The sequence below is a fragment of the Chiloscyllium punctatum genome, chromosome 3, assembly GCF_047496795.1.
Source record: "Chiloscyllium punctatum isolate Juve2018m chromosome 3, sChiPun1.3, whole genome shotgun sequence".
NCBI classification, from domain to species: Eukaryota; Metazoa; Chordata; class Chondrichthyes; order Orectolobiformes; family Hemiscylliidae; genus Chiloscyllium; species Chiloscyllium punctatum.
In genome coordinates, this window is record NC_092741.1 from 78,518,139 (window position 1) to 78,530,722 (window position 12,584).

The 12,584-nt window shown below is 39.2% G+C and overlaps 1 protein-coding gene across 2 annotated transcripts in view; it reads left to right on the forward strand.

Moving 5' to 3' along the window:
- Positions 1 to 430: 430 nt before the first annotated feature.
- The window catches only part of LOC140460939 (heparan sulfate glucosamine 3-O-sulfotransferase 5), a 253,699-nt gene continuing 241,545 nt past the window's right edge, over positions 431 to 12,584 (forward strand). For both annotated transcript variants that reach the window (XM_072555695.1, XM_072555686.1), the window contains exon 1: positions 431 to 1,009. The gene's annotated coding sequence lies outside the window, so the exon portion shown is untranslated. The remainder of the gene's footprint in view (positions 1,010 to 12,584) is intronic.

Genomic DNA, 12,584 nt, shown 5'->3' on the forward strand with positions numbered 1-12,584 from the left:
TCTGGATTGTTTAGAATATAAAGCAATCTTTTATCACCACCGTTTATCTTTCTTCAATCTGTGTTCAAATAAAGAAATTGTATGATTAGCTGACATCAACTTGTACGAGCTAAAAGGAACAACTAAAGCTGTCTTTTAAAGCAAACTTTGAATTTAAAGGGTCACATTATCAATTTGACAGTCTAGTACTAGAACTTACAGTAAAGAGCCCTCTCCCAACCCAACCCCCCCGCCTCAGGCTCAGATGAAACATTGTAATCACTACATGAATAAATGATGCTGACAAATTTAGACACCTAATAGGTCATTCTGTTCAGGATGAAAACTGAGTGCTGACTGAATTATCCTAACTCCGCCCCTTCCTCTCTTTTAATCCAGTGGGGTTGTTTTAATTATATTATCATTGATAATGGAGTGTTTTCTTTTACTGGTGATGCAGAAGAAAACAACAAACTCAGCTTAACACAGAAGCAGCTAAGAGTCTGTCCCAGAAGAGCTGTCCAGCACTAGCAGCAGGCTGTGTATGCTATCTGCCATAAGTCTACTTCTAATGGCTCCAGACAATACGTACCTCCAAAGACCTCCTATTCCCCACTCAGCATGAGTGGTTGGAGATGCGGAACTGTAATAAGCCAGTAGTTGCACAGCATCAGACAGAGAGAGGCAGCAGCTGATTGCAGCTGGAGCATCTATTTGCCTGGGACAGTTTTAACGCATGTTCATGTAGCTGCAGTGAAGACTAAGGTTGGTTTGTTAACAGAATACTAAAACAAGGCGGCAGCAGAAGCTGTAGCAGCAGCAGCAGCAGAGGCAGTATACTTCAGAATGAGAATGGACATCACTGAGAGGCAGGGAGCTGCTTGTGAAGTGCTTATGTTTGTGTGTAAGGCACCTGGTGTCAGCCTCTGTGGGATTTGGGAAAATTCAGCCTGAACTCAAGTTCCCTTCTATTCTGTTCTGAACCAACACCAGACAACATCAGCCATCTCCTGTGGAGGATGCCTAATAGGTAAGGACAAAAATAAAAATCTCTCTCTCTCTTTTGGGTGTAAGAAGGATCTTTTTGTGACACCAGTAATACTTTGTTGTTACACGGCCTGGAACAGTGATGGAGGAGAAAGTTCCAGGCAATTTAATGGTGCTTCAGTACTTTGACAGCAGGTATAAGATATATGTATGTATATGTGTATGTTTGTGTAGGGATAGTGGGAAAAAGGCATAGGTGCAGAGTAAAATGCTTGTTTGTGTCTCAGTGTTCATGCATTGCAATGCCTGTACCAAAGAAAAGCTAGCATGACCTTTGCAGTGTTGGAACAAGCGATCTTAACCCATGCTTTGCCAGCAGAAAGATAATATTTTAGCTGGTTCTCACTGAGCTCCAACCCACATATATTATCTTGCATAGGAAGTTGTATTGTTAATTATTTTTATGCCAGTAGCATCTGATGTTTTGTGTGTGTGAAGCTGTAAGAAAACATGAATTTGGCATCTTGATTGAACAAAAAGAAAAATAAATTTCTGTGGTGTGTTTTCCAGCTGCTCATTCAGTGATGGTCTAATTTACTCTGTTGGATAATAGATTCAATGATTGTAAATGGAGAAGCAGGCATATACATGCATTGTTCCATTTATCTTAATGACACTGTAGCACAGAATGCAGCATAGCTGAAAAAGATTGTACGCTGCTAGTGAGCCATCCTGCAGTGACCTTCAGGAAAAAAAAATGAAATGCTCTACTGGCTAAGGAAACAATTGAACTGAAATCAGTGAGGCACAGTTAAGTCCTAAATAGACTTTCTAAATTAAAAGATGTTTGCAACAGCTTGGAAAATGACTCTAAATATGTCAGATCACAGATTGGCTTAATGAGGTGATGCAGCCAGGAAAGTAGTTTAAATGGAATGAGATTTTAAAAGCCACCTCGGGAGATCTCTAATATTATAGAAGGGAAGGCCCAACTATGGACTTGAGGTTTGACAATAATTAATACTTCTGTCGACGACTTGGTGCTTATCAGAATACCTTGGCAAGCTTTTACTATCCCATCTTTGGTGAAAACTGACTCTTCACTTGTTTAATCCAACCTCTGTTGCAATTGCACCTCCCATGGGCTAAACATGGAATGCCATTTGGAATTGAAACTTACTTAACCAGGTGCACAGGGGAAAAGGAAGGTGGTGTTGAAGGTTTATTGATGGGGAGTACACTAAAAACACCATTGCATTCATTTGCATTTTTATTCTGAATTCATAGGTTTTACTAAAGCTGGATAGAAAAAAAACAGACAAAATGAGGGAATGTTGCGTCAATATGTTTGCAATCATTTTCATTGTTTTCTTTGGCCAGATCTTCGCAGTAGTGCCCCACTCCAGAAAGTGCTGGTTCTTTGCTAGGATCTTTGGTACATTGTCCAGTAACTTGTTGCTCACTTGCAACGTGTTTGTCCTGAGTGTTTGCAGGATATTCAACAAGAGGAGGCATCACATTTGAGCCTCATCTTGCTTTCACCTGATGTCTTACAATGAATCTTACTGCCAGAGCTGAGGCCAGCTAACATATCAGAGTGTAAGAATCAAATATATGATTGGCCTATCACTACGGTGACCCCTCTGTCATCAAGAAACGATGTGGCTAGTGTCAGCATTAAGCACCACACTGATATATGGGACAACCAGTTGCCTAGAGTTCCTACCATGTGATTCCAAGAACACTCTGAAACACCAAATCAACACAAGTATTCTGTGTCTGTGTGACATTTTCCATTTCCCACAACAGCCTTTTCCAACTGGAAATGCCTGAATTAGAGGCACTGAACTGTTTGAGACTATCCAAACTAACCCATGTGTGTTTTTTACAACTGTCCGTGGTTTCAGCATTGAGATCCTAACTGTTCTGCAATTCCTTTGGTATTTGACTTCCCGCTGCTTCAACTTCTCTCTCATTCTTTAAGGTTCTCTTTAAGACCATGCCTTTGTTCCCTGACCCTATGCTTCCATCTTTAACTTTGTCAATTTATATCCCTGTGAAACACCTTGGAATGCTCTACTATGTTAAAGGAGAAGGAGTACTTGGTAGCTATGTCACCTGATTAGTCATTCAGATCCCCAAGCAAATGTTCTGAGGCATGTTCAAACTCCCCCATGGTGGAAAAAAAAGTTAAAATTTAAAAAGAAAGCTAGCCTAATGGTGACCATGTGACAAATGGTAATGGTTGTACAGTTATATTGTGTAAAAAAAAACATCTATTTGCCTGATGAAGGAAATCTGCCAACCTTAGCCAGTCAGGGGCCTTCATGTGACTCCACACCTATAAAGATTAGTCTCAAATGCCTTTTGAAATGGCCTACAGAGCTCATCCGTTCAAGGGCAACTAGGAATTGACAACAAATGCTGGCCTAGCCAATGATGCCCATATCTTGGGAAAGAATGAAATAAACTAAAAGTGCTAAGTAATACCACAATATTGTTATAGTTTATAGCCAGTGCATTTGTTGTATTTGAATTTGTTTTATTATTATGAAAATGTTGATTCCATTGCATGACTTAGTTCCCTCTTTTGTCCATTATTCACCCTCAGATATTTAGGTTCTACCTGAGATTACAATAACTATTACCTTTCTAAAATCCCTTTGTACTCCTGCTTTATAGTTAATTCAAAATCCAGTTAAGTTTCGAAGGGTACAGCATGGAAACAGTAATGGTGGTAATAATAGATATTAGCTTCTGACAGTCACCATTTTGTAAAGTTGCAATTAATAAACCACTCCAGAATGACCTCTGACACTGCCATCTAGTGTCAGTTTATAACATTCCTATAACATCAAGTCTTTTAGCAATTAATGTCACTGAAACTTTACATCCACTACAATTGTATTGTCTTAAAATGAGACAATGAAGGACCCTGAGCAGTTACTTACAGTTGTAATAAGAATATGATATTAAAGTGTGTGCTTGTGAGAGGTCTGTGTAGGTAAGTGACAATCCATGTGTATTGATAGATGAAGAATGGCATGGCTCTTTCAGAGAAAAAAGTGACAATCTGTGAAAAATGATGGTAAACAAATATTCTGTTTTGATCTGCAGCTAGACCCACCAAAAAACCTGCTTTGCTCAGTTAGCAATCTGTACCAGTGTGCTGAATAAGATTTTGTATGGTGTGCAGAACTACAAATCTAACAATGTAATGGTTAATCTCAGTGACACTCCCCCCACCACCCCCAACATACAAACACAGACACACACACACAGAAAGAGCATTCAGCTTTAACTGTATTATTCTATAGACACTTTCATGCAGGGATGAAGGAAAAAATCAGAATGGGAGAGAATCACTCTGGCTACTTCTACACACCTCCTAGTGGGCACTTGTAGAGTGGCCCAGGACACAACAGTCAGTTCTTCCAGAAGAGGAACAAAGTGCTGTGTTCACAGGCCCTACACAAGGCGAAGGAAAGAAAAAGAGTTTAAAAATTCAACTCTAAATTCCAATACTTTTTCTTAGCTTGGACAATATGATGATGTTGGCCAATAATAGCCCTATCATCATTCTTTTTCTTTAAAAAATATTTTAAGAGTTATAATTTTCTCTATAAAGTGTGTAAAGGTATGCTAGTAATGATTGAAAGTAAGCCTTCATTATCTTACAATGAGGAGCAGAAAACCCCTCCTCCATTGCACTAACAAATTTATGGGTTGCTTCATGGTTTCATTGTAAGTCACGAGGGGATTAGAGACTATCATTTCCCAGCCAACACTGAGATTTTACTGTGATTTTAAAAGTAAGGTATTTTCTATTATTTTGTTTTTACAGTCTTGCAGTTCTGTAGTTGGACATTTATGTTAATGTACTGGATAATGGATTGCATTTTACAAAAATAGAGTGAATGAGAAAAAGTTCATAACAAGACCTTTCTCCTACAATCTTATTATGTATGAAGCATAACTGGGGCTGTATGTTATAGTGTTACCAAGCATGTAGTTCCAACTCTTTTTTGGAAACGTGTGGATTTGAGCATATTTCAGAAGTTAATTCACTGTGATTAACAATGATAACTGCAAGTCTTGCACTCTCAGTGTAAGCTGTGCGAGCTTCCAGAAAAAAGCATGGAGATACATTGTCAGCAATTTCACTCACATTACAATGATTTTATCTCTATGTTTATCTCAATGTAATCTGATGGTTTTTTCTGAAAAAAATTCAAAATGTTTTTTTAAAAAAATCCACTAATGATGTAAAGTTAATTAGTATTTTAGACTCATTTCAAATTGCTTTAAATGAATAAATCAATTGCAGATAATTTTACTGGCAATAACTTTAGTCCATAGTCTCATTTGATGTGATTACTAGCAAATTTCCCAGGACAATTCATGCCAATACCAATTTTGAACACTCAAAAGAAGCCTTATTAGAATATGTAAAAGGGCTATGTCATTTGCTACGTTTCTTTTTCCCTATGATCTAACAGGATTTGATTGAAGATTTATTTATTCTTTCATATAAATAGTCATGATTCTGCAAAAGCAAAAATGTATTGGCCTAGAACTTTGATGATGTTGTAGTAGCTTACAAGCAGCAAACACACATGAAACCATTGAATATGGTAAGAAGCATATGTGAATATTGGGTGGAATTGTCCAAGTCCTATAGGTATCGGCTTAAACGTGAGACAGAGAGGAAACTTAATGTCCTGTTAGCAGACCAGCACTTTCCCATCTCTGGGCAAATTCCCGGAGGTGTATAATTGCTGGCACAAGCTACCCACACAGTAGTGATGGTGCATCCTCCTAAGGTGGGGGCCACAGTAGGTACCTAGAGATGATGGCAGGCCAAGACAGCTTGTGAAGCCTCCTATACTCATTGCTCCCCCTACCCAAAATCCTGCACACACATGCACACGCACAATCGCCACACCACTTCGTTACTCCAGCCTTCAGCGTGTCACACATATCACCACCATCTAATCGGTGGAGGAATCTCTGTTGGTCAACTTATTTGGCAAGAGTTCCCAGCCATTCCGTGATTGATTTCTTCTTAAAAGTTTTAAGACTCTGCCATGTCTGAGCTAGAGGTGGACCAAAATGATATCAGTATCAAAGAGTTGGTCACAATTCCTGTCTTAATCAATCTGGCGTACTCAGAAACACATGGTCATGGAGATGTCTCCAGGCTACCATTAAAAAGGTAAATTTAGAAAAAAAGTCATGTGCCTTAGCAGTAGAACCTCAATATATAAATGTCACATTAAAATCACCAGTGGATACTAGCAGCCCTCCTAATCCCTGCACTGTTACCACCAATTTTTCCCAACACCTCACTTCCTTCAAATAATCATGAATTTAGCCAGACTCACAAGGTAGAAGCTTAAAAGGAAAGCAAAGACTTGATCTACTAATGACTGGACATACAAACTAGGAGATCGTCATTTGGTGGTACATCACTTTAATTTTGCTGATACTTTTTGTCAAAAATTTTCTTCTTGTACTCATCAGGACAACTCACTAGAATACCAATTCAAGAGGAAAACCAATGTTTATATTGAATGACAGGAAGGTCAACCTCCCTGGTTTAAAATTTTAACAAAGCCTGATAGTTAACTGTCAATATGCATTAATAAGTGGTAATTCTCCAAGGCAATGCCTCTACCAATCAGAGTCTACTTGCCAACCAATCAGCATCTCCTTTATATAGGAGTGGCTGCTCCTCTGAGGAAAGTAAGAAATAATGCTGTTCATTTGCTTCTGCCATTCTGATCCCTCCATCACTGCCTGACTAGTTTTGATACTCACCACCGATCATCTTCAAAAGAGAATGAGGACCTGGAGATTAGAAAGGTCTCTGCCAAACTGCACACTCTCATGCCTGGTTCTGCTGTAATGAGAAAAAGAGAAGGGTTGATAGTGATGAGAGTATGTGCACAAGCAATTGATGAGCTTGCAAATCACTGCCAGGTGGTGACCCCCTCCCCAACAGGTAAATAGAAAACATAATGGCCAGCCAGGAAGTGATAGAAGATTGGCACCACATAGTGGTTGTGCAATCTTCAGAGCATAGCAGGTAGCATACCTATGACATAGCTGTACAGCGGCAGAGTTAAACTGAGTTATGGCCCAATGGGTTTGTGAGCACAGTGAGAGAATGTGGCATTCACCCTTGTGGGGTGGGGGGAAAAGTTCATTCTGTTTCTGCTCATTGATGCTAACCAGAATTACAAATGTCCTGTAAGTCCAAAAATGTCCTGCATCCAATTTTTTAGATTAGATTACTTACAGTGTGGAAACAGGCCCTTCGGCCCAACAAGTCCACACCGCCCCGCCGAAGCGCAACCCACCCATACCCCTACATCTACCCCTTACCTAACACTATGGGCAATTTAGTATGGCCAATTCACCTGACCTGCACATCTTTGGACTGTGGGAGGAAACCGGAGCACCCGGAGGAAACCCACGCAGACACTGGGAGAACGTGCAAACTCCACACAGTCAGTCACCTGAGGCGGGAATTGAACCTGGGTCTCTGGCGCTGTGAGGCAGCAGTGCTAACCACTGTGCCACCGTGCCGCCCACTAATAGGAGGGCTTGCTTCACTGAGAAGGCAGGAAGACTGTCCAGGCCCAGACAGTCTGGAGTGGATGGTGTAATAAGGCATCACTAAAACAGGGAGTTCCCATTTGATGCTTGGCAGATAGCTTCATGGGGGAGACCGGCTGTGGTGAGAATGAAGCTTGCAGTCTGCTGTGGAATTCTTGGCTTACAGCCAGTGTTCAAGTGGCCTTGAGACAGAACGTCAGAACCTTCAACCCAGTAAGGTGCCACTCTCCATCAAAATGTGATCCACTGTTTAAGCCATCATATGACTCATTTGCATAAGAAAAGAGCTGAAGAATGGATGATCACTTCAGAAATCTTGCCACAATTGCAGGTGAGATGCCATGTATGATGTCTGCCACAATGCTTTAAATCCAAATTGGAAACTCATAGACTTGGAGAGATAATGTGAAGTGAAGAGTATATTCTGCAATGAGGACTTTGAGACGTTTTACTGTAGGAAACATTTACAAAGTCGCAAAATCACAAGAACAAAAGTTGTAGGAATGCAAGTAAGCCATTTGGCCCATTGAGTCTGCGCTGCCATTTAAGATTTAGAGATGCCGGTGTTGGACTGGGGTGTACAAAGTTAAAAATCACATAACACCAGGTTATAACACCAGATAATGCATTAACTGGGCCGACATGACACCAATTGTTAAAGTTCAGTTGAGAATGTATCTTTAAATGGTCTGTGATTTACATATGAAAGAACTGAAACCAACATGTTCATTCGAAAAGATGAGAGACTTAACAAACAATCCAGGTCTTTGTGAATATATAATTTCAGTCACATCGCAATGTAAACTTTTGCTATAACTTCTGTGTCTAACGATCTTATACTCCACAATCACCTGATGAAGGAACAGCATTCCAAAAGCTAGTGCTTCCAAATAAACCTGTGGGATTATAACTGGTCTTGTGTGATCTTTAACTCTGCCATTCAATGAGATTATGGCTAATCTGATAATTCTGAACTCTACTTCCCTGCCTTTTTCTAATAATCCTTGAATTTCTCATAATCCTTCTTTATCTCAACCTTGAGTCATAACCTCAACAGCCCACTGTAATAAATAATTCCACAATTTTTCAGTTCCCTTAGAGACCAAAACCTCCCCTCAGCTTTGTTTTAAATGGGTGACTGTTTACTCTGAGGTTGTGCCTTCTAGTCCTAGGCTCTCCCACAAGTGCAAATAACATCTTAGTATCTATCCTATCAGTCACTGAGGCATCTTACATGTTCCAATACGGCTGTCTCTCATTTTTCTAAATTCCAATAAGTACAAGCACAACTATTAAATCTTTCCTCATAAGAAGCTCACTCCAGCTTGGAATCAGCCTGGTGAACCTTCTCTGAACTGCTTCCATTGCCATATATCTAACCTTAGATCAGGGGACCAGAACTGTTCACCTCATTCCAGGTGTGGCTTGACAAGTACCTTGTACATTTTTAGGGAGACCAACTTACTTTTTATACTTTATTCCCTTTGAAATAAATGCCAACTGTCCATTTGCCTTCCCTATTACTCACTGAACTTCAAAGCTATTTTTGGTGATTCATAAACAAGGAGCCCCAAACCTGTCTGTGTGAGAGCTTTCTGCAGTCTTCCCCTTCATATTAAATAATATTCAGCACTTCCATTCTTTCTATCAAAGTGCATAACTTCACATTTTATATATACAGTTCACAATTAAATAAATATTAGGAAAATGTAGGAGAGGAAAGTTCTATTCCAATATGATCACACAATATCAGGTTATAGTCCAACAGTTTTACTTGGACGCACTAGCTTTCGGAGTGCTGCTCCTTAATTAGGTGATGGAGCAGCACTCCGAAAGCTAGTGCTTCCAAATAAACCTGTTGGACTATAACCTGGTGTTGTGTGGTTTTTACCTTTGTACACTCCAGTCCAACACTGGTGTCTCCAAATCATGTCCAATATGATCCTTGGGAAATAACATATGAACACACGCAAAGTGGGAGCAGAAGTAGACCATACAGTCCATCAGGCCTGCTCAGCAATTCAATAAGATCATGACCTATCTGGTTGTATTTCGAATTCAACATTCCCATTTACCCTAATAACTTTTGATTCCCTTGCCTAATGAGAATCTACTCATCTCTGCCTGAAAAATATTTAATGACCTCTACGTCCACCACCTTCTGAGGCGGAGAGAACAAAACATAATACTCTTCGAGGAAAAAAAACTCCTCATCTCTGTCTATCACAAATAACATGTACAAATATACAAATATTAGTGTGGAGTTTGTTGTTATACAGATCTATTTTCTGTGACTCCTTACCTGATGAAAGAGCCATAACAATGTGTCATAAGAGTAAGCATTAAGAGTGAGAACTGCTTTGTTCTCTGTTCTTTAAATATTTGGAAATATAATAATGGAATACTATGCTTTGCATGGTGATGTATTTCCTGCATACCAACTACTTCATCTGCCCTTCAGGCCTCTACTGATTGTAGTTTAACAATTTAAATCAACAGAGAATTAAATAATCAATTAATTGACTTGTTGCTAAATCAAGCTAGAATTTCCCAGTGCATTGCTTGTTGGGTTTTGTTGTTTTGATCTTGTTTGCACAGCTACTGGACAGCAAAACAGTGAAATCAAGGATAGAAGGCATTTTTTCCCCATCATTATATACAGGTAAGACAAAACATAATCATGGTTCATTCATTCTGATGTTAATGCATTTCAACGCAAAACATTCAGCCCCTTTTAAACAGCAAATCAGGTCATTACTTTGTATAAGTTGTCTTTTTTTCTCTGTTAATAGTTCTGATAATTGGTAAAAGGCTTAATTTCTAATGTAATCAATCATTGTAACCGAATGTCTCACCGTTTGCAGTTGGTTGGTTTGCAATTAAGAATTTACAGTTCTTTGCACAGCAGCATGCATCAAGCTGCCTAAATGTGAAAACTAATTTCACTGTAACCATCTTTCACATTGTAAATAAGGCTAGAGGTGAGAGAAGAAAAGTACGCTATCTTTTGACTATCTGCCTTTGTAAATAACCTATCTCCACCTTTTAGCCTTAAATCAATACAACTAAGGTATTTACTGTTAAAGATTCTGGATTTTCAACTTCAAGATAGCAGGAGTTAGGAAAATTTCTATTTTCGCATACCTGTCTCAGGAAAAGACACCACAGAGATAATCCTACAGGACTTCTTCTGAAGATGAAAAACTCAAAACGTTAACTGTGTGTCACTCTCTACAGATGCTACCTAGGTTACTCTAACATGTTCTGATTGTATTTCAGATTCATAACATTTGCAGTAGTTTGCTTTTATACAGTTGAGGTGGTATGCTTTGAAGCTTCTTAGGTGTGGTTGAAATTGCCTATTATCTTTCCACAGACATCTTAAATTGATATATCATATAGCAGGTGGGGCATTTAACACTGATAGCTGGGCAGCAATAGCACTCATATAGAGTTTCCCAATCACAACACAGACAAAAAGCGGTTGTGAGAGCAGCAATCGCTTCCCATTGTAGCTTCTGCCTTCCTGGCATATTTCCAGCTCTTTTGGTAACAAGAATGTCCGGAGTGAGAGTCTCTAGAGTGGTGAATTTCAAGACTAGGGGGCATACCTTTAAGGTGAATGGAGAAAAATTTTAAAAAGACACAAGGGTCAATTTCATGTGTGAAATGAACTTCTGGAGGAAGTAATGAATGTGGGTATAATTACAATATTTAAAAAGCATTCTGATAAGTACATAAATAAGAAATGTTTGGAGGGATATGGGCCAAGTGCAGGCAGGTGGAAGCTACTTTAGTTTGGGATTATGGTCATCATGGACTGATTGGACCAAAAGGTCTACTTCCATGCTGTGTAACTCTATGACTGCAGGATGACACACTTATGGACATTGGAAGCTGCATATATTAAAGTTAGGAAGAGCATCTACATGCACTATGCGTATATCAACTCAACAAAATAATTTCCAGCCATTTAGTTGTTTATTGCTCAGAACAATGCTTTGGCCAATCAGAGCCTACATGGCTTAATAGTAACCAACTCTGACTGTTAACTCTCGATCAGCTCTAACAGAGGCATTCTTCATGAGAATTCATCTACGAATCACAATCTACTAGTCAACCAATCAGCACTCTCCTCTGATTCTGTATCAGTATTTATTTCTTCACTTAAATTGGTATTCTTGCAAAACGCCTTAATGAGTGCAAGATGAAAAGCTGCAACATCAACCAAACTCAATGACACAATTGTTCTGGAGAAAGTAGGAGAGAGATTTACAAGAATGTTGCCAGTGCTTGGTAATTATGAATATGGAAAAAGATTGCAAAGGCTGTGTTGTTTTCCTTAGAACATGTGCAGGTGCCAGTGTTGGACTGGGGTGGACAAAGTTAAAAATCACACAACACCAGGTTATAGTCCAATAGGTTTGTTTGGAAGTGCAGGCCTTCAGAGCGCTGCTCCTTCATCATGTAGCTCTGACAAAGGAACAGCACTCCGAAAGCTAGTACTTCCAAATAAATCTGTTGGACTATACCTTAATATTGTGTGATTTTAACTTCCTTACAACAGTGGAGGTTGAGAGGTGACTTAATTGCTGTGTGCAAAATAATAATAGATTTGAATAAACAGGTCAGGGAAGATTTATTTCCCCCAGTGAACCACTCAATTACCAGGGTCACAGATTTAAGATGATCTGTATAAAAGTTAGTGGGAATATGAGGAAAGATATTTTCAACCAGAGGTGATGAATATCTGAAATTCACTGCCTTTTTTGTGGTTGAGGAGGATTCAACACATTTAGAAGGAGCTATGTTTGCACTTGAAAGTTATTGATCAGGTGTTGATAAATGTGATTAGAATAGGTGGCTAGTTTATTCAGCTAGTCCAAACATGATTGCCTGAGAGTCATCTTTCTGTGCTGTAATTCATCTATGGATTTATATGGCAAACCATAAGATTTTGAAAGACAGATAAGAAGCCAAAGTAACTGATGATTGAG